The sequence below is a fragment of the Crocuta crocuta genome, unplaced genomic scaffold, assembly GCF_008692635.1.
Source record: "Crocuta crocuta isolate KB4526 unplaced genomic scaffold, BGI_CrCroc_1.0 scaffold273, whole genome shotgun sequence".
Lineage (NCBI taxonomy): Eukaryota > Metazoa > Chordata > Mammalia > Carnivora > Hyaenidae > Crocuta > Crocuta crocuta.
Window position 1 is genome coordinate 5,247,432 of NW_027529425.1, and position 19,979 is coordinate 5,267,410.

The 19,979-nt window shown below is 42.7% G+C and overlaps 1 pseudogene; it reads right to left on the reverse strand.

The window, feature by feature from the left end:
* Positions 1 to 1,016: 1,016 nt before the first annotated feature.
* LOC144227246 (small ribosomal subunit protein uS2-like) lies at positions 1,017 to 11,493 on the reverse strand (annotated as a pseudogene).
* Between the last annotated feature and the right edge of the window lie 8,486 nt (positions 11,494 to 19,979).

Here is a 19,979-nt window from a genome sequence, read left to right on the forward strand (position 1 = left end):
TCTTCCATTATGTTTGGTGTCTTTCCCTTCTGTTACATTTTCTACCTGACTTCTATTGTTCCAGAGGAATGCTACTGGAATTGCATTTTGATTTTACCTCCAGAATATTGTAGATCTCTTATCAGTATGGGATCCAAATTTCCTGATTTGCTCAGGACAGTCCTGGTTTTCAACCTGGTGATCGGGCACCCCATTTGGTTTGGCATTTGTCCCAATTTCCTCATTTCCGATGAAGTGATATTTCTAGCAATTGCATTTAAATGGACCACAGTGGAAGGGCAAACCTCATCTCCGTAACTCCAGCTTCTGAAATGGTGTCACCCAAATCTCATGTGAGACATTTTGGTCTTTGTGCAGTGAACAAAGTTCTCAATTGAACACATGGCTTAATGCGAAGGATGACCAGTGATAACCTCCCTTTCTTGTCCTGACTCTTTCTATGTGCAAGGTAGCCAACATTTCCTTTTGTAGGCGAGCAAGCAGGGCACCAGCTTGAACCCTCTTTGTGGTATCATGAGAATTTGGTTTCGCCATCGTGCTTATGCTAAATTTATAGTTTCCCCTCTGTTTCTAGTCTCTATAAAAGCTTTTATAAGATGCAGGCTCTCTCTATTCAATGATGTCTTGTTAGAACTCATCCATAAAACAGATTCAGCGCCTTTCGTCTGTGTGTTTGGGGGTGGGGCAGTGGGAGTGAGGCTATTCTCCACTGTCAGTTCAGTTTCTTTAACAGCTGTTGGTGTATTTAGAATTTTTAAAACCTTCTCAAGTCAATGTCGGAAGTCTATATTTTTCTAGAAAATCATTCATTTTATCTAAGTTTTCAAGTTTGCTGACATAAAGTTATTCTGCGTTATTTTATTTTATTAATAATTTTAAAAAATCTCAACTGTATGTCTTTTTGTGTCTATTCCTATCATTATTTATTTACATTTTTTCCATCCTTTTTTTTTCAAGAAACTGTTTATTTTCCATCAACCATATTTCCATTCTGTTTGCCTTTGTGGAAGAACAGCTTAAAACCACTCAATGGTTGTTCTTACCCACTCAGTGGCCTGAGTGGTGGGAGCTGCAGACCTGAGCACTCCAGGCTTCAGTAGGGAACTGCCCAGTAGGCACACAGGGCACCTGCCCACCTTCTGATGAGTCTGTGACTTCAGGTTGAGAAGCAGTGAACTCAGGAGCTGGTGCAGCCCATTAACCCTGATGTTCCTCTTCAGCCACAGCCTTTTTCAGCACCAGACTGCTCTTCCTTTTCAGTGTCTTCAGGACCTCTGCATAAGTAAAGACCAGGCATGACCTCCCATGGGTGTTCACTGGAAATGGTGACATGCATGCACAGAACTTCCTGGGGGCCAGCATCCACCACATCAGACCTAGTTAGTGCACTCCCTTATTGTTGCAAGGGATGGCGATGTCTGCCTAGTACAGAGGAGAGTCTGTGTCACACAGTGCAATGGTAGACAGGTTAACATAAGAGGCCTCCATGAGAGGCTGGTGGTCAGCCCCGGGATCAGTAACCACGAGAGGTCTTGGCTCCCAGAGGGCTGTCTGGGTCTGATTAGTGAAGGTTCCAGGACTGAGTTGACCAGCAATAGGAGTGGCTCCAGTAGCAGCTGCACACTGCAGCCCTGCTCACTGGTCAGTACCCCCGGATGATATGACACTGACATCAGCCGGGTTTTCAATGGCAACAATGGCACAAGCTGTCAGCAAAAGCTTCTCTCAGGTTCTATTCAGATTTATGATGTAGACGCCATCACTTTTCCTTTTGTAGATGTACTGTTTCATTTGGAAGTGAAGGTTGATGCCACCTAAGTGGGTTCCTGCTGCAAGGAATTTGAGGACATCCTCCTCCTTCTTTTGCAGGACATGAAGGGCATGTTGTGACAGGTTCCCTTTAAGTTAGGACAGGAATGCAGAACAATACCATATGGACCCCTCTCTGGATGGACAAAAAGATTCCATCCATTTTTAAATCTTGCTAGAGGCTTGTCTATTTTATTTGTTTGATTTAAAAGCCAGTTTTTGTTATTTTGTAATACTATTTCTCCTTTATAATGGTTTTCTATTTCACTTTCATGCACTGTAATTTTTTTCTCTGTTAAAACAAAAAAGTAGCATTTTAACGTAAGCAGTAGTTCATTGTATTTACCAGTATTTTTCATGAACTTTTATGTTGTTTCTCATTTTTCATGCCTTTCTTTCTTGTCCACTTCCCTCTGACATTGAGTATCTGTAATAAAGTTTATTTGTTGTCTATCTGAAAATATCTCTGCTTTGCCTTGACCACTGAATGATAGTTTAGCTGGGTATAGAATCCAGGGAAGGTGTTTTTAAGAAGGTTTTCTTTGCTTGTTCTTATTACATTTCATAAGTATATACATTATGTGATTATTTGAAAAATGTCCATCTCCCACCAGATTGATTTTTGTTTTGTCCACCACCATGTGTCCCAGTCTCTAGAACAATGCCAGGCACTTTGTAGGCATTCAATAAACAGTACTGAAGAATAAATGAATGAATGAATCCCTCACTGGACTTTCTGTTCTCTGAGGGCAAAGAAGGTGTCTTACTGTCCAGGGCTGAGTTCCAGAGACTTGTCTAGTGCCTGATATAGGAAGAATTAAATAAACATTTGTTGAAGGAATAAATGAATTCACCCAAGTTCTAAAACCAAAGAATAAAAATAGTACTCTTAGAAACTAGAGCCTTTAGAAAAAGCAACCTTTAGAGTCTTCTAGGTCTGCATTTTCTTTTTAAAGTTTCTCCCCTGGGGTTAGCTGCAAAGGAGTTGGGGACGGAGAGGAAGAGGGGACTTCCATGAAACCAAGCCCTCTCTGGGGTGTTCCCTTTTACCAAATCTGCACAAACTTTCAAAGACCTCTTCCCAGAAAGGATAATGTTGTCCAGCTTAACAGGGAGCCTGGGTGAGACCTGGTTTCTAAACAGATTGTAATGCATCATCACTGGTGGCTCCTTTAAGGGAAAAGGGTGTCACAATAGGAAAGATGACATCCAGGTGCAGACTGCATGGATGGGCACAGTGACTAATAAGATATTCAGCAGTTGCGGCTGTGGCCTCAGCAAGGACACGCAGCAGAGCCAGCTGATGCCTGAGTGTGAGGAAGTGCACTGGGATCCGCAATAAGGTCCATTTAGGAAGGAGTCAGGGGGCTCTGAGGACCATTGTACAGGAGGTATTTAAAGAGTTGGTCCCCTGAGAGCACTAATGTGCTTCGATTTGGCCATTTATGAAAGGGAAGGAACCATTAGGACTCGGGAAAGATGTCTGGCCTGCACCATTTAGAGGACACAGAGGTCACCTGTGTGTCAACAAAATAAAAGGGTCATTCATAAAGCCCTGCGTCTATTCGTCAGCCCTACAACCTGGCTCACCGTGCAGGGGGCAGCAGGACAGGAGACGTGCTATTGCGTTTCTCTACTTTCTGGTCGACTCTAACAATCTCCAATTGAACGTTTGCTCTCACGGATGTGTGGTCCCAACTCCAGACAGTTTTTATAGGCACAGATGGTGCCCTGTCCCGCTCAAACCACCCCTTTAGATTGGACGAGTCCAATAATCGTGTAACCGACGCCCCCTGCCGGCTGGTGATGGGGCTAAAGTGCATATCTCTGCCTCAGGACGCTCACAAAGACCACACAGCTCCCTGACAGCCAAGTTCGAGGGACACAAAAAAAGTGGAGAAAAATGAGTTTTAAAGATGCCAAAGTTAATGTGTTAGCAAGATTTTAAAAACATGTTTTCTTTGGCTTGCGGAGAACGGAGAACCGAGCTTTTCTCAAACCGCCTCTCCTTCAGCCCTGGCGTCATCTCTGAAACATGGAAGTTACATAAACAGAGAAAAACATCCCTTCCAAATATTGGTTCAGATGCAGGAAGAGCACAGTTGCCAAAGGAGAAGAAACAAAATCGGAATCAGAAAAAAGCAAATTATTCTTGACGGCATCAAAGTAGGTTTCCCAAACAAAAGAGAGTGCTATTTCTTTGTTAAGGAAGGGGGAAGAAAAAGCCATTATGGAACAATACTTCACCCTTTAATGTCGGTGTATGACAAAAATGCTGTCGCTCTGATCTGCAGTCTGCCATTCAGCTTTGCCTTTCAGGGACTCTGCATCTACAGGTCCCCAAGAAAGGGATTTACTCAGTGGCTTTACACATCTTCCAAGTAAAGATTAACAACAACAATAATAATAAAGTAATAAATTGGCCTCGAATCTTGGCACAACCTGAAACCATATGTTCTGAGAGTCGCTTCATTCACTGCTAATTAAATTTTCTTCCACTCCCCCCCACCCCAAAAAAATGAGCCTCTTTTTTTTTTTTTTGGANTCTTCTCTTTGGAGGCTCAAATCCCAGCTAGCTTTGTTTGAAGTTCAGAGCCCCGCATAGCATCTGAGAAGCGTTAATAAAATAGAATCGTGTGTACGGAGTTAGTCTAACTTCATCCCAGGAGGGAAGTGTAATAATGACTCACTGACTTTAACACCACCGCCACCACAGGGGATGATCTCCAAGCCAGCTGGAACCACATGTGTCTTCAGGCCCCGGGCCACCCAAAGAACTCCGGGGCGGGGGTGTCACACATTCTCTGCAATTCTTCTAATCAACGCCCAGTCCAGGTGGTCACCAGCCCTCTCTGCAGCAAAAGTCACTGAGCATTTGGGTATATACACAGCTTGTTTGTCTTGAGTTAGTGCAGCCTTGCAAAACACAGATGTTTTCCTTTTAATCCTGTTTGTGCTTTGCGATGGTCACACTTGGTGTCATTTGGCTGCAGGAACCCCCTCTAGGAACGATTCTGCAAGAGAAATAGCCTGTGTGCAGAGCCATCTGATTTGGGGCAGCTCCCTACTTCTCTGCAAAGCTGAGCACAGTTAATTTATTGGAACAGAATGGGTTATAAGGGTGAGGATGAACATAGAAATACCTCTTTTTTTTTTTTTAAGGCTAACTGTATAGAATCTAATCATCTGGCCCTACAAGGTAAGTTTATGACTGTGTTATGTGTGTGTGTGTGTGTGTGTGTTAATGTTTATTTACCCTGAGGCAGAGAGAGAGAGAGAAAGAATCCCAAGCAGGCTTCTTCAGCACAGAGCCCGATGCAGGGCTTGTACTCCAAGAACCATGAGATCATGACCTGAGCCGAAATCAAAAGTCGAATGCTTAACCAACTAGGCCACCCAAGCACCCCAGTTTATGACTATGTTTAATGTACTTTTGGATTTTTACTCCTCCACCAGGGTTTCTTGGCTTTCTTGAGAGAGACAGAGTGTCTTCGGATTCAAGAGCTCAGACTAATAGCAAACAGTGTGAGTTCAAGACTCGGACCTGCTGCTTCCTAGCTGTGAGGCCTGAGGCAAAGCACTTTGCCTCTCTGGGCTGTTTCTTCATCAGTAAAGAGGAGCAAGTATAAGAGGCTATGTCATAGGGTTGTTGTGAAGATTAAGGGGTACACTGCATAGAGGCACATAGAGTAAATGTGTAATATGTGTTACTCCTTTCATCTGTGTTCCTCACTTCAGGCCCTTGATCTTGATCTGCATCAAGAACCAGCTCAAAGTCCAGAGCCTTGTAACGAAGCAGCCTGTGTGTCTTTTCCCACAGAAACACCCACCCTGCTCCCTCCTTTGGATCAAGGAGTGAAGTCTGCTAGGAGCCACAAAATTGTCACAAAGCATGTGTCACCGGGGGCTGGGGTGCAAATTGTGAATCAGCTGTAGAGAGAGGGTTGGTCCTCGATGAATAGGACATGGGGCAGATCAGTTTGGAAGATCCAGATTCACTTATGGTTAAGACCCTCCTCTGTACGGGGAAATTTGTTAGGTCTATTTCCACATGTGGTTTTGTGTAACACTCATGACAAATCTATTGGACAGGTATCATTATGATTTCCAATTTATAGATGTAATTGAGCTTTAGGGAAGGTAAATAATTTGTCTGCCATCCAAAAGTTGCCCTCTGCTTGCAGGATGAAGTCCCAGACCCCAGGGACAGTCCATGGCATGACCCTCCATCTGTCCACTTACACATCTCCCCATACCCGCCTTACACCTTACTGTCACCCAAAGGAAATCGGTTTTCTTCTTCCTGCCTTAAAGGAGACAGAGGCTCCCACAGCCAGCAATACAACCAGCATAAAATCCAACCCCCCAAAGCACTGAACTCTAATGATAGTCTTTACTGACAATTTCTCATGGAAGGGCCTTCACACACAGAGGGATGTCCTAAAAACCCACTTTCCATGCTTCTCACCTCAAAGCCCTGGTTCTTATGGGAGCTCCTCCCCTCATCCTCTTCTCTCCTTCATTAATTCTTTAATGCTACTCCTTTGTTCCCCTCCTTCCTGCAACCCCACCCCCACCCCATCTTTCCTCCAGTGGAGGAAAGTGGACAGCACTGGCTTTCTGCCCTGTGGCCTGCCCCCTCCGCACACAGCTCAGTGCGGCAAGGCCAGCAGGGAGGGTGGTTGCAAGATTGCAAATATGTATGTTAACTTTTCTTGTCCTTTATCGGATTTGCCTTGCACTCCAGCAACACTGCCCTGGGGATCAGCTTCTGCATGGGCCTCACCAGGTCTTTTCTCTGAGACTCACTCTACCCAAGCAGCCTGCTCTGTCATTCCTCTGCCTGATGGCCACTGTGCGATATTGGATTATTTGTTCAAAGATCCATCTCTCACCTTATTTCAAGTTTCTTTTTTTTTTTAACTTTTTTAATGTTTATTTATTTATTTTGAGAGAGAGAGAGACAGAGTGCATGCACAAATGGGGGAGGGGCAGAGAGAAGGAGAGAAAGAATCCCCAGCAGGATCCCCACCATCAACACAGAGCCTGATGCAGGGCTTGAACTAACAAACTGGGTAACCATGACCTGAGTGGAGATCAAGAGTTGGAGGCTTAACTGACTGTGCCACCCAGGTGCCCCTTGAGTTTCTTGAGGGCCCCACAGCCAACTCTCCACTGAGGATGACTTTTGTTGTTTTTTGGAGCACGTTAAACAAATAAGAATTGATTCTTCTCAATGACAAGAAGACAACAGATAGGCTGTTACTGGTGTTGACTCAGCAGCCGCCACTGGGAGGCAGGGCCAGGCACTCCATGGTCCTGTGGACTTTTCCATCCCTGGGAGCCCCATCATGGCAAGATGGCCCTAGGGTTCTAGATGGACCATCTGTGTTCAAGGAGGAAATAAGGAGTCGAGACAAGCAGCTCTCTGAACTTCTACGGGAATGCAATGGCTTTCCTAGAACTTGGCCTTGCCTTGAACATGAACCAAAGTGTCTCATTGGCCATTAGTGGGCTGCGAGGCATTCCCCACCTTGTTTAACAGGGTCTTGTGATCTGATTTATTTTTATATTTATTTTATATATCTTTTTATCGCAGTGAAATTCACATGACATAAAGTAACCATTTTAAAGTGAATAATTCAGTGGCGTTCAGTATATTTACTAGGTGTCTAACTTCCACCTCTACCTAATTCCATGCAATTTCACCACCTGGAAAGGAGACCCTGAGCAGTTACTCCTCACTGTCCCCACCCACTGCCCCTTGTAACCACCCATTTGCTTTCTGGTTCCAGGGGTTTACCTATTCTGCACATTTCTTATAAAATGGAATTCCAAACCATGTGACCTTTTGCATTGACATCTTTCACTCAGTATCATGTTTTTGAGGTTCACCCATGTAGTATCGTCTATCAGAACTTTGTTCTTTTTTAGAATTTTTAAAAATATTTGTTCACTTTTGAGACAGAGCACAAGTGGGGGAGAGGCAGAGAGAGAGGGAGACACAGACCCAAAGCAGGCTCCAGGCTCTAAGCTGTCAGCTCAGAGTCCAACACAGGGCTCGAACTCACAAACAACGAGATCATGACCTGAGCTGAAGTCAGACACTCAACCTACTAAGCCACCCAGGTGCCCCAGAATTTTGTTTTTTTTTTTTTTTATGGGTGAGTAATTTTGTATTGTATGGATATACCACAATTCATCTGCCCATTCATCTGATGATGGACATTTGGGCTGTTGATCATGTCACTTGAGTCTAGGCCTGTTCGCTCCAAGTTCCCACTGTGGACCTCTGCAGAATGCCCAGGTCTGGGCCCAGAGTAAAGAGGTTCATGGAGGAGATTCAAGATGGGGGCTGGGGGGACTGAGCCACTCAGTTGAGCAACCAACCATGGCTCAGGTCATGATTCACGGTTCATGAGTTTGAGCCCTACATGGGCTTGCTGCTGTCAGTGCAGAGCCTGCTTTGGATCCTCTGTTCCCCTCTCTCCCTTCACCTCCCCCACTTCTGCTCTGTCTCAAAAATAAATAGAACATTTTTTAAAAGGAGGCTCCAGGGATGCCTCAGTTGCCTGAGGGAGTGAGCATGATCTTGGGATGGGGAGCCTGCTAGAAACCATCTCCACCTACTTCCCAATCCTACTACGGCCCTGTGATTACCTGCCTTCTTGGAGCATTTGCCTTGTGCATGCACTTAGAGCAATCAAGGAAGCAGCACTATCTTAACCTGGGGTCATCTAATCCAGGACTGCCCTGGCTGGAGCCCAACCAAGAACATTTCTCAGTACTGGTGTCATTTTATGTCGTTCTTATTAGTAATCACATAGGATTCATAGCCGGTTGACTCTTTACTCTTGCCAGAGGCTGATAAATTGGCCAGATGCAAGGATCATTCTTCAATAATTAAAAGCCTTTATGGCTTGCAGGAAGAAGCAAATTTGTGAGTATCCACCATGGATCCGTACAGCGCTCCTCCCTACCAATCAATGTCTGCATCTACTGCTAGCTGGTGAACTGTTCACCTTTGACTTGGCCTCTGGAATTTCAGTTCAGCCATCCAAAGGCACTACTGTCTGCAGAGATCAGGCACTTCCAGGTGTCCCCTGGTGTTTGAAGGTGGATTAATTGGCCCAGGGAAACCAAAGGGTGGTCCCAGAATGCACTCAGCATCAAGTATCCTTTGCATGGAGCTACTGATTCAGCCCTTTTCAATTTCCTGCTCTGGAGCCTAAGGCACCTAGCACACCCCGCCCACCTTCCTGGGCCACTAGGGAAGGACTCTGTCTTCCTAAGAAAGGACCCAGCAAGAAAATGCCCAGCCATCAGCTTATGACAAGGAAAGGGAAGAGCTAAACAATGATATACAAAGGCACCAAATGGACAAGTACAGCCTAAGATGACTTAACTTCTCAAAAGCAGAGATTTTATTTCAGAGTGATTTATCACCGCATCATGCTTAAGAGTTCTGGCTTCTGAGTCAAAGAGACCCAAGTTTGATTCCAGGCTCTGCCACTTAATAGCTGCATGCTCTTGGGTAAGTTACATAACCTCTCCAAGTCTCTGTTCAACCTCATGAGGAAGAGAAGTAGGATAATCCTGTGAAGTATGGTGCCTGCCCCAGAGGGAGAGCTCAGCAAACTGCAGCTGTTAACAATTTTTGTGACTCTTTGCTTCCTCATTTCACTTGCCCCTGTGGATCCAGACAGATCTGCCAGGACCCCTCCTCTCCCAACCTCCCCCATTTCCGTCATTCCAGTCCAAGGTTTTGTGGACTCAAATCTTGCCAGGGCATTTTTCTTAGGGGGCTCTCTTTGCCAGGATGGGCTGAAGATGATAAAGTGTGGTTAAGAGTTTCAAGGTCAAACCTAGTACTTCCTATGAAAATAAAAGATGGCAGTACATTACGTTGTCAAGTTAATACAGTGTGATGGAGCATCTTGAGACTGCACATCCTGGAAGACTGTAAAAGTCTAATAGATTTAGGGAAACTGTACCTCGGGGAGCGTATTAGACAGCACTCATCAATGGATCAAAACTGTCTTGGAGGCTCCCTTCCCAGGGAACAGCAGTGGCCCTTAAATGATTGCTTTCCCTTCAACAACCTGGAGATAAATTGTGCTTCATACATTAACTTTACACGCACGGGCCACTTATTTTGACTGGAAAGTACACCTTATTTTACCCCAAACAAAAAAAGCAGATCCTTTGAAAGCCAAATTCTGTATTCTTTTAAACTACTGTAAAATGACATAATGCCATGTTAATTCTCCCCCCCCCACCCCCACCCTGTAGCTCTATCTCCACTGATTTCAGATGTGTTTGGACACATTTAGCATCATGCCCCTATTGGTGAAGTGTTTTTAATGATTCCAACAGATGTTCTGATGCATTTAAGTTTTTCTTAAAATTTTATAGTTTATTTATTTTTGAGACAGAGCATGAGTGGGGGAGGGGCAGAGAGAGAGAGGGACACACAGAATCCAAAACAGGCTCCAGGCTCTGAACTGCCAGCACAGAACCCAACACTGGGCTCGAACCCACAAACCATGAGATCATGACCTCAGCCAAAGTTGGACGCTTCACTGACTGAGCCACCCAGGTGCCCCATTTAAGTTTTAATCAGGTATACAATTAGCAGAGCCTAAGGTTTGTACATATACTCCTAGGAAGGCATCATTTCAATGAGCTTCTATCCTGGGAAGAGACGCCATCCTACAATGAAAATGTCAACACAAATAACCTAACTGGACCATACAGAATTTTTAAGAGTTACCATGTGAAATCATGGCTTTATTTTCCTCATTTCACACATTCCTAAAATTGCATACGCTTTCACAATCTTAACAGTCACTTAGGAGCCATTGTTCTAACGAGCTGAGGTCGGATGAGGAATAGCGCTTGACAGATTCTTGCCCCTTGCTTCTCATGCATCTCTCTGTTAGTTGGGATTTAATCTCTTCCATGGGGAGGACTGGTCAAACTGAGTAATTTATATCCCCTCTAATTTAAATAGACAATGCATCACAGTACTGCTCAGGGACCAGGCGGTCGGATGGAGCATCCGTTACCAGGGTCTTGACACCTTGGGTTCAGAGACAGATGTTGTGGGAGAAGTTATGCACATCACATCTCCCACAGGTTTGCCCAACCAGTCCTAGGCCAGCCCAGATCACAGAGGAAGGGAAAAAAGCCCCATCTCCTGATGAAAGGACTGTCAAACGTGCAGCCACCTCCAATCCACCACACCAATCACAAACACGTGCACAGTGGTGGCAGTTTGGAGACCATTACCATTTGAGGCCCTTTGTTGAACCACACTATAGAAAGGAGGTTAGCAAATATGCATGTTCAACCAAGCCAAGAACAACTTAATTTCTAGACACTCTACACAATAAATTTGATTTGTCCTTCTTCCTCATCCTCCATTTTGAAGTGATTGCCAAGAATCACTAAATCTGGTCCATTTTACTTTCTAAATATTGTGCAGATTTCCACTTCTCTCCATCCTCACCATTATCACCATCATCACCCTCTTCACTACCACTACTACCATGATCATTATCACCATCATCACCACACCACCACCACTGTCATCATCGATACCACCACCATCACCTCCACCAGCATAATCATCTCCATCATCACCATGACTGTCACTACCACCAACACCATCACCACCACCATCATCACTATCATCATCTTCATCCCCATCACCATCATGACCATCACCACCACCACCACCATAATCCCATTTCCTCTATTGTGAATCCCTATATGCAACAAACTGAATGTTGGTATCCCCAAACTCCCAAATTTATATGTTGAAATCCTAACTCCCAATGTTATGGTACTAGGAGGGAGCACATTTGTAACATGATGTGAAATTCATGCCTTTATATAAAAGAGGCCCCAATATGCTCCCTTCCTCTGCCATCATGTGAGGACACCACCAGATGGCCATCTGTGAACCAGGTAGGTCCTTACCACGCACAGAATTGCCAACACCCTGATCTTGGACTTCCCAACCCCAGAACTGTGAGAAATATTTGCTGTTAAACTCCCTTGGTCTGTGATATTTTTGAATAGTTTTTAAACGTTTATTATTTATTTTGAGAGTGTGCACAAGCAGGGGAGGGGCAGAAGGGGAGAGAGGGAGGGAGAGAGAGAACTCCAAGCAGGCTCTGCACTATCGGCGTGGAGCCCAATGCGGATAGTGAGATCACAACCTGAGCTGAAATCAAGAGTCAGATATTCAGGGGCGCCTGGGTGGCTCAGTCGGTTAAGCAGCCAACTTCGGCTCAGGTCATGATCTCGCGGTTCGTGGGTTCGAGCCCCGCGTCGGGTTCTGTGAGGGCAGCTCGGAGCCTGGAGCCTGTTTCTGATTCCGTGTCTCCCTCTCTCTCTGCCCCTCCCCCTCTCATGCTCTGTCTCTGTCTCAAAAATAAATAAACTATAAAATATTAAAAAAAAAAAAGAGTCAGATATTCAACTGACTGAGCCACCCAGGTGCCTCTGTAGTCTGATATATTTGTTACAGCAGCCCAAATGGACTAAGACACCAGCCCATAGCATGGTATTTAATGTACATTCACTAATGACTGCTCATGAACAATTGCACATATTTTAGACTTCTTATCCCAGACAGAGGTTAAACCTTCCTAAGGGCAAAGACTAGATCTTTTATTTCTCTGAAATAACAAAGACATGAGAGCTTTCTGGTGGGCTGGAAATATTCTGTACTTTGGTCACGACCAGGGTACTAGGTGTGTACATGTGCCAATAGTCCCTGAGCCCTATACTTAAGCTTTGTGTACTTCACATTATGCTACACCTCAGTAAGACTTAACACAGCAATAATGATCTGATGATTTATTCAACACCCACTAGGTGCCAGGCTTATGGGATTTAAGAATATTATTTTTATCCTCATATGAAGTGGGTGAGGTAGATAACATCCTCCCACTGGACAGTTGAACAAATTGAGGTTCAAAGATATGAGATAGTTTGTCCAGAGCCAAATGGCTGGTCAGTTCTGGAGTATTGAGCCACATTCAGGCAGATTCGACTGTGAATGTTATGTTTTTCTCAGCTGAACTCACCAAGACCTCAAGGGAAAAAGAAAACACATCCCCCCCCTCCACACACACACATGCACACACACACATACTTGTACACACACTTATCCAAGATGAGCTTTCAAACTAAAATTCCAAAGTACATCTTGTAAAATATGACAAATTCATCCCTCCCAAGGAAATACAAATACAAGAGCAATCTGAACAGATGTACAGAGGAAGAAGCCAGAACACTGCTTCCCAACCACTAATGTGCACCGAACCACCTGAGCATCTTGCTGAAACACAGATTCGGATTCAGGACATCTGGAGGCGGAGCGGAGGGCCTACATTTCTCACAAGCTCCAGGGGGTAGCAATGCGGCTGCTCTGTGATCCACACTTTACAAAGTCAAACATCAGAGCACATTTCAATGCACATGGGATCAATCAAATCATTAGCAAAACACAAGAAATTGCTTAGGAAATTAGACAATAGTTCCTGCAAATGCAAAATACGGGCAGTCTCCAGGCAGGGTAAAAATGAAAACTTCATCCAAATTGACACGGTTGCAACCCCTTTCTGGGGCGTCCAACCTGAAGACTGTTAAGTCTCTTGTTGCGAGAGATCAGGTTGTCCCATGGTCCAGCGCAGCCCAGCTCCAAGGGACACCAGAGGTGCTACCCATGATCTCTTTTGTAGGAGGGAGCCCCGGTCTCTGCTTACAGCCCACGCCAAAGGCTTTCACACCTGCCACTGCCAGGGAGGCATCGCGGCTATAAGAAACCTGAGTCTGGATTCACACATGAACATGATTCACAACTTCTAATCCCCACTCTCCTTTTCTCTTGCCACCCCTCCCCCTCTACCAGATTTTCACCAATGTTAGTTTGCGTGTGAACAGCACATTTACAAGGGGATAGGAGCTGTCAGTTTCCAAAGTCTCAGTCCTGAGTTCAGACAGAAAATGGGATTCAGCTCCAGGTTTACCCACAGAGGCTGTCTCATTCATTACGGAGAGATGAAAATAGTTGTTGGTAGAAACTCATCTAACTTAACTTGACATGCCTGCTGTCCGGAACAGAGGAAGCTTCTCACCCAGCCAGCTCTTGTGTCCCGATCAACAAATTTGCTCCCTGAAATCACACAGTGGCTAGGCAAAAAGGAGATATATTTCCATATATATATATATATATATATAAATAATGTATTTATATATAAGTATATACTATGTAATCTCAAGTACAGCCCTGAGATCTGAGTCAAGAATGTTCTTTGAGTTTTGCTGCAATTTGGTGGAATCTATGCTGAGGAGTTTTTGTTGTGTTTTTCTCTCCTTGTGTGCCGTTTTGAATGTCCCAGGCGGGCCACCGGGGGAATGACAATCAGAAGACTAAATGCATGTGAGGAATGTAGGAGAGACATGGGGCACCGGGCGTCAGTTCAGTAACGTGGCGGCAGTAATCAGCGAGTTAGTAAGTTAGGTCTGGAACTGCCAAGAACGTTCACCCTGAGAGCTATCTCTTTTGTGAGATGCTGACGCGAAGGGCCCACACAGCATTGCCAGTAGCTTTGTGGACAACCCTGTTATAAGCCCTCTACAAAGATCCAGCTATTTGGTTGTTGTTATGGGAACAGTACAATTATGGCCAAATTGGAGTTGTGATGGGGGACAGAAAAGAAAGAGGATTGGGGGTGGGCAAAATTGCTATTTTCGCCCAAACTCATTTTGGCAGATCACCTGCACTGAATGTGAACAACAATTGAGAAGAGCAGGTAGCAGAAGCCCTGCTTGGCTTCCTGGATTATAGGCCTGAGTGTGTGCTGAAAAAAAAGAAAAAAAGAAAATGAAAAAAAAAGGAATGGCCTTTAAGAGAGGAAAGATCACGTCCTCTTACTTTCTTTGTAATTTCACAAAAATACTATAATTGTGCATCAGAGCAGGAAGTTCAATGATGTTCAAAGATCCTATGTGGCCTCTTTACTTTTGTTACTGAAGTTAATACATGTCTGAAATATGTAATTTTGCAATTTAAGGTTTTTGATTGAAAAATCTAAAGTATCAGTCAATAATCTTCCAAAAGGATTGTTATCATTATCCAAGCAAGTCAAGCAAATGCCTGTCTACAAGCTAATTAAGATAGCAATCGAAACGCCAAGGCGATCCGTGCTCTATGAAACCGAGAGTCCTTTTCGAAGCCAGAGGCAGGAAGAGGAGGTTACTTTCCACAAAAATGGCGATGTGAGTTCACACAATACTTCCCTCCTTCTGTCTCCCAAATCATAGAAATAATGGAAAATGTATGAAAATATGTTTTAAGACTTAAATGTCTTTGGAAAACACCTAGAGTTTTTGGAAATAGAATCCTGCCAGGTAAAGAGAATAGAACTGACTCCCTGTATCCGACACCTGGGTCATCTGGGGAGGACTTTGCTACCCACAGATGGAGCTGAAACATTGCAACATGGGCCCAAGGGGATTGCCTGGGTTGGCAGGAATGAGCAGAGACACCTACAAAACAGACCTGGTATCAAATCTCATCCTGTCAATGTCCCTGTGGGACAAGGACCAAGCCACCAGAGAGCTCACATTGAGGCTGGCTAACTTCAGTCCCTCTTACCCGATACATCATGGCTGACTTTCAACAAATACTATAGGCATGCTGGAAAGCAAGAAGAAACGGAGTCTGAAGAGACAAAGCAAGCAACATAATCAGACTTGGATATGACACAGATGTTGAAATGTTCAGGCTGGGAGTTTAAAACAACTATGATTCATCTGCTAAGGGATCTAACAGAAAAAGTGGACAACATGCAAGAACAGATGGGCAGTGGAAGCAGAGAGATGGAAATGCTAATAAAGAATCAGGAGGAAATGCTAGAAATCAAAAGCGCTGTGACAGAAATGAACAACATTTTGGATGGGCAAATCAGTAGATTGGGCATGGTCGAGGAAAGAACCAGTGAGCTCGAAAAATGTCGGTAGAAACTTCCCAGGCTGAAATGCACGTAGAAAGAAGAATGGAGAAAACAGGGGGTGGGGCAGAGGGACAGAATAGCCAAAAGGGTAGAACAATTACAAAATACACAACATGTGTGATGGGGATACCAGAACGAGCAGAAATGGAGAAAGGAACAGAAGAAATATTTCAAATAATAATGACTGAGTGTTTTAAACAATTAATGACAGACACCAAACTACAGTTACAGCAAGCTCGGGGAACATCAAGGAGAATAAATACCAAAAAACCTACACCTGGGCATATCATAATCAAACTGCAGAAAATCAAAGACAAAGAGAAAATTTTTAATGAAGCCAATGGAAGAAAATACCTTACGTACAGAGAATGAGGATTCAAATTACATCAGAGATCACTTCACAAACCAAGTGAAGTGGAATATTTAATGGACCATATAAAGAAAAAAACCTCTGACCTAGAAATCTGATCCAGCAAAGCCATCCCTCAAAGGTAGGAAGAAATACATTCTCAAAGAAAAAGTGAGGAATTTGTCTCCAGTAGACCTACCTTGCAAGTAATGTTAGAAGCTCTTAGATAATGTTAGATCAGAAACTTAGATCTACAGAGGGGTTCCTATGTGGGTCAGTCAGTTAAGCATCCAACCTCAGCTCAGATCATGATCTTGTGGTTCATGAGTTCAAGCCTGGCATCAGGCTCTGTGTTGACAGATCAGAGCCTGAAGCCTGCTTCAGATTCTCTCCCTCTCTCATTCTCTCTCTCTCAAAAGTAAATAAAAACATTTTAAAAAATAACAAAAAGAAACTTAGGTCTACATAAAGAAAGGAAGAGCATTAGAGAAGGAATAAATGAAGCTAAAATAAAATGTTTTCTTTTTCTTATTCTTAATTGATCTGCTAGGTAACTGTTCAAAATAATAATAACAACAAGATAATGGGTGATCACAGCTACTTGATAGGTGCAGTGCCCAACAGCAACATGATAGCAGAAATTGGGAATACTCTACTATATGAATCTGTATCTGCTGACTGTGAAGTAGTTGCTTGAAAGTGAACTTAAATTGGTTGTACATGTACATTGGAAACACTAAAACAATTCTTTAAAAAAGTATGATTGACATACTAACAGAGGAGAGAAAATTGAATCATATAAAATAGTCAATTCAGACCAGAGAAGATAAAAAAGACAGGAAGACCAAAAAACAAAACAAAACAAAAACAAAAACAAAGAAAAAGGGCTACACATAGAAAATAGTTGTAAATATGGTAGATATTAACCCAACAACAAAAAGGCATACTCAGGGAAACCTCGTTTCCTCTCACTTCCTTTCTGGTCCCCTAAACCCCACAGACAATTATTTTTATTAGCTTGTTTATCTATCCCACGTTCCTTTCCTGGAAAAAAAAATTAAACACACACACACACCCTTAGTATATTCCAGTATTCTTTTGCAATTTGCTTTTTTCACTTAACAACTTATCTTGGAAACCAGTCTATCAATTCTTAAGGATCTCCCTCATTGTTTCCCAGGCGCATAGCCATCAACTGCATGGACATACCACAATCTTTTCAACGAGTCTCCCATGAATGGTATTTGAGTTCTTTCCAATACTTTGCTTCTAGAAACAAGGCTGCAGTACTGGTCTGTTCATATGTTGTTTCATATTTGTGGAGGTGTGTCTTCAGGGTACATCCCTGGGAAGGGGATTGGAGCATCCAAGGCCAAGTGCTTTGTAGTGGGTTCCCTTTGGGAGGGGCTAGACATGTTGCACCCCACTGTAGCTTCCCCAAAGGAGTGTTGTTCAGGTCTAGAACTTCTCTCAGAATGAAAGGTAAGAGATGGCACCTTGGTGTAGTTTTTATTTCTATTTCTCTTATTCAGAGTGAAGTTGAATATCTTTTCATATGCCTAAAAGGGCTATGTGTACATTGACTTTTATGAACTATGTCGTTGTCTTTTGCTCATTTTTCAGTCAAGTTTGTGGTCTTTCATCCCTCCCTTTTAAAAGGCTCTTTATATATTAGGATTACTGTTAGGCTATATACTAGGATATATATTATTAGGAATATATATTTGTCTATAATATAAGCTATACTTATGATTCCTGGTTTCACCTCTGTTGTGTACTTTTTACTTTGCTTACATTGATTTTTTTAATCATAAAAGGTATATTTTTGTGCAATCAAATTAATCAGTCTTTTTATTGATGGCATCTAGATTTTTCACCATATTTAGGAAAGATTTCTCCACATCTAGGTTGTAAAGGAATTCATCCACAATTTTTAAAGAAGATTTTACGTTAGCTTTCCAATCCAGTTTGAATTTACTCAGGTTTATGGTATGAAGAACTAATTTGGTTTGATCCAAGTCTAAGTATATATTACAAAACCATTTATTAAAAAGTCTCTCTTCTCCCCCCGGGCCCCAATGATCTGAGATGTCACATATAACATATTCTCAATTTTCTTATGTTGTTAAGTCTGTTTCTGGTTTTTGTATTGGTCTTTCTGTTGATGCACTAGTACTGTATGTTTACAATAGTTAGCCTTCATTTCCCTTTTGTGTGATTTCCCTATTTTGCATGTTTGTCTTTCCATTTGAAGATTCAAATCATCTTGTCTGGCTCCAGGAAAAAAAAAAAAAAACCTCCTTGGCATTTTTATGGAGATGTTGATATCTTTATGATGCTAAGCCACCTTGTTCAGGAACAAGAGGTAACTATTTGCTGAAGTTCGTTTTTGTGGGAAGATATTGGATCCTTAATTAGAAATTTCACATCTTGTGGGGCACCTGGGTGGCTCAGTCAGTTAAGCAGTTAAGCGTCTAACTTCAACTCAGGTCATGATCTCACAGTCTGAGTTTGAGACCATGTCTGGCTCTGTGCTGACAGCTTGCAGTCTGGATCTTGCTTGAGATTCTGTGTCTCCCTCTCTCTCTGCCCCTACCCCTGCTCACTCTCTGTCTTTCTCTCAAAATAAAATAAAGACATAAAAAAGTTAAAAAAAAATAAATTTCACATGTAGGATAAATACAAATAAACTGATAGACAGACAATGTTAGTGACTGCAGAGTTTTACAGGTAAACAGAAAAGATTCACAGGTACTAGAAAGAAGACATTGATTTCCCCATAAGGCATAGACACTCCAGACATCTTCTCAGCAGCATTAGATGCCAGCAAACATGAAATAGCTGCAGAAGAGCAATTGTCAATCTACAATTATATACCCAGAGAAGCCATAAGCTACCGCTCAAGAGTGAGAACCAACTACAGATATTTTCACACCTAAAAAGATGGAAAGCTTTTATTTCCACAGATGGCCTCTGCAAGAAAGCTTCTAAAGGATACGCTTCAGCACAAAGAGAAAAGTTCATGCTGGTGAAGGAGTGGGACTAAAGAAGAAAGAACAAATACATCATTAAATAATTTGATAACTTACGAACTACTGAATCTAGCAAAACTATTTTTGTGTTTACAAAAGAGAGATGTGAACTTCTATAGGGCAGTAACATGGAAAATGGAAAGGAAGAGGTTGAATTTTCTCAGGCCCTTTTTTGGCTTAAGGGAAGAACAGAGACACTACATAGTTTTAGGCTTTGAGAAAAAGATAAAGTATATTTGTTTAAAAATTTATGGGTAACAAAGAAAAAAATCAGAAGCATAGGCTATCATTTCCAGCACAATAGAAGGAAGGAAAGGAAAGAAAGAAACTTTATCAATCCATAGAAGAAAGTGGGGGCGGGAGAAACATAGTAAATAGAAAAATACAAAACAAGTTCATAGAATTAAGCCCCAGGATATCAGTCATCACAATAAATGTGATTGGGTTAATCTCACCTATTAAACATCCAATTGGATTTAAAATACAGTCATATGCTGCTAATAAATAAGAAACACACTTCAAACAAGATGACTCAGAGACGGTTATGATTATAATGTTACTTTTAAGTTAATTCTTTGTACCTTGCTGTATTTGTTTGTTGGTTGGTTTTTCTCTGTGTAAGGATTTCCATTTATTTTGGAAAACAACTTGTTCCATCAGACCATCACCTCCAGTCTGTTGGGGTGACTCACTCAGTCACCAAGTACAGCCACTGTTCTTCCAGGTTTCTGTCCTGTCTCCCCGTGAATTTTTCAA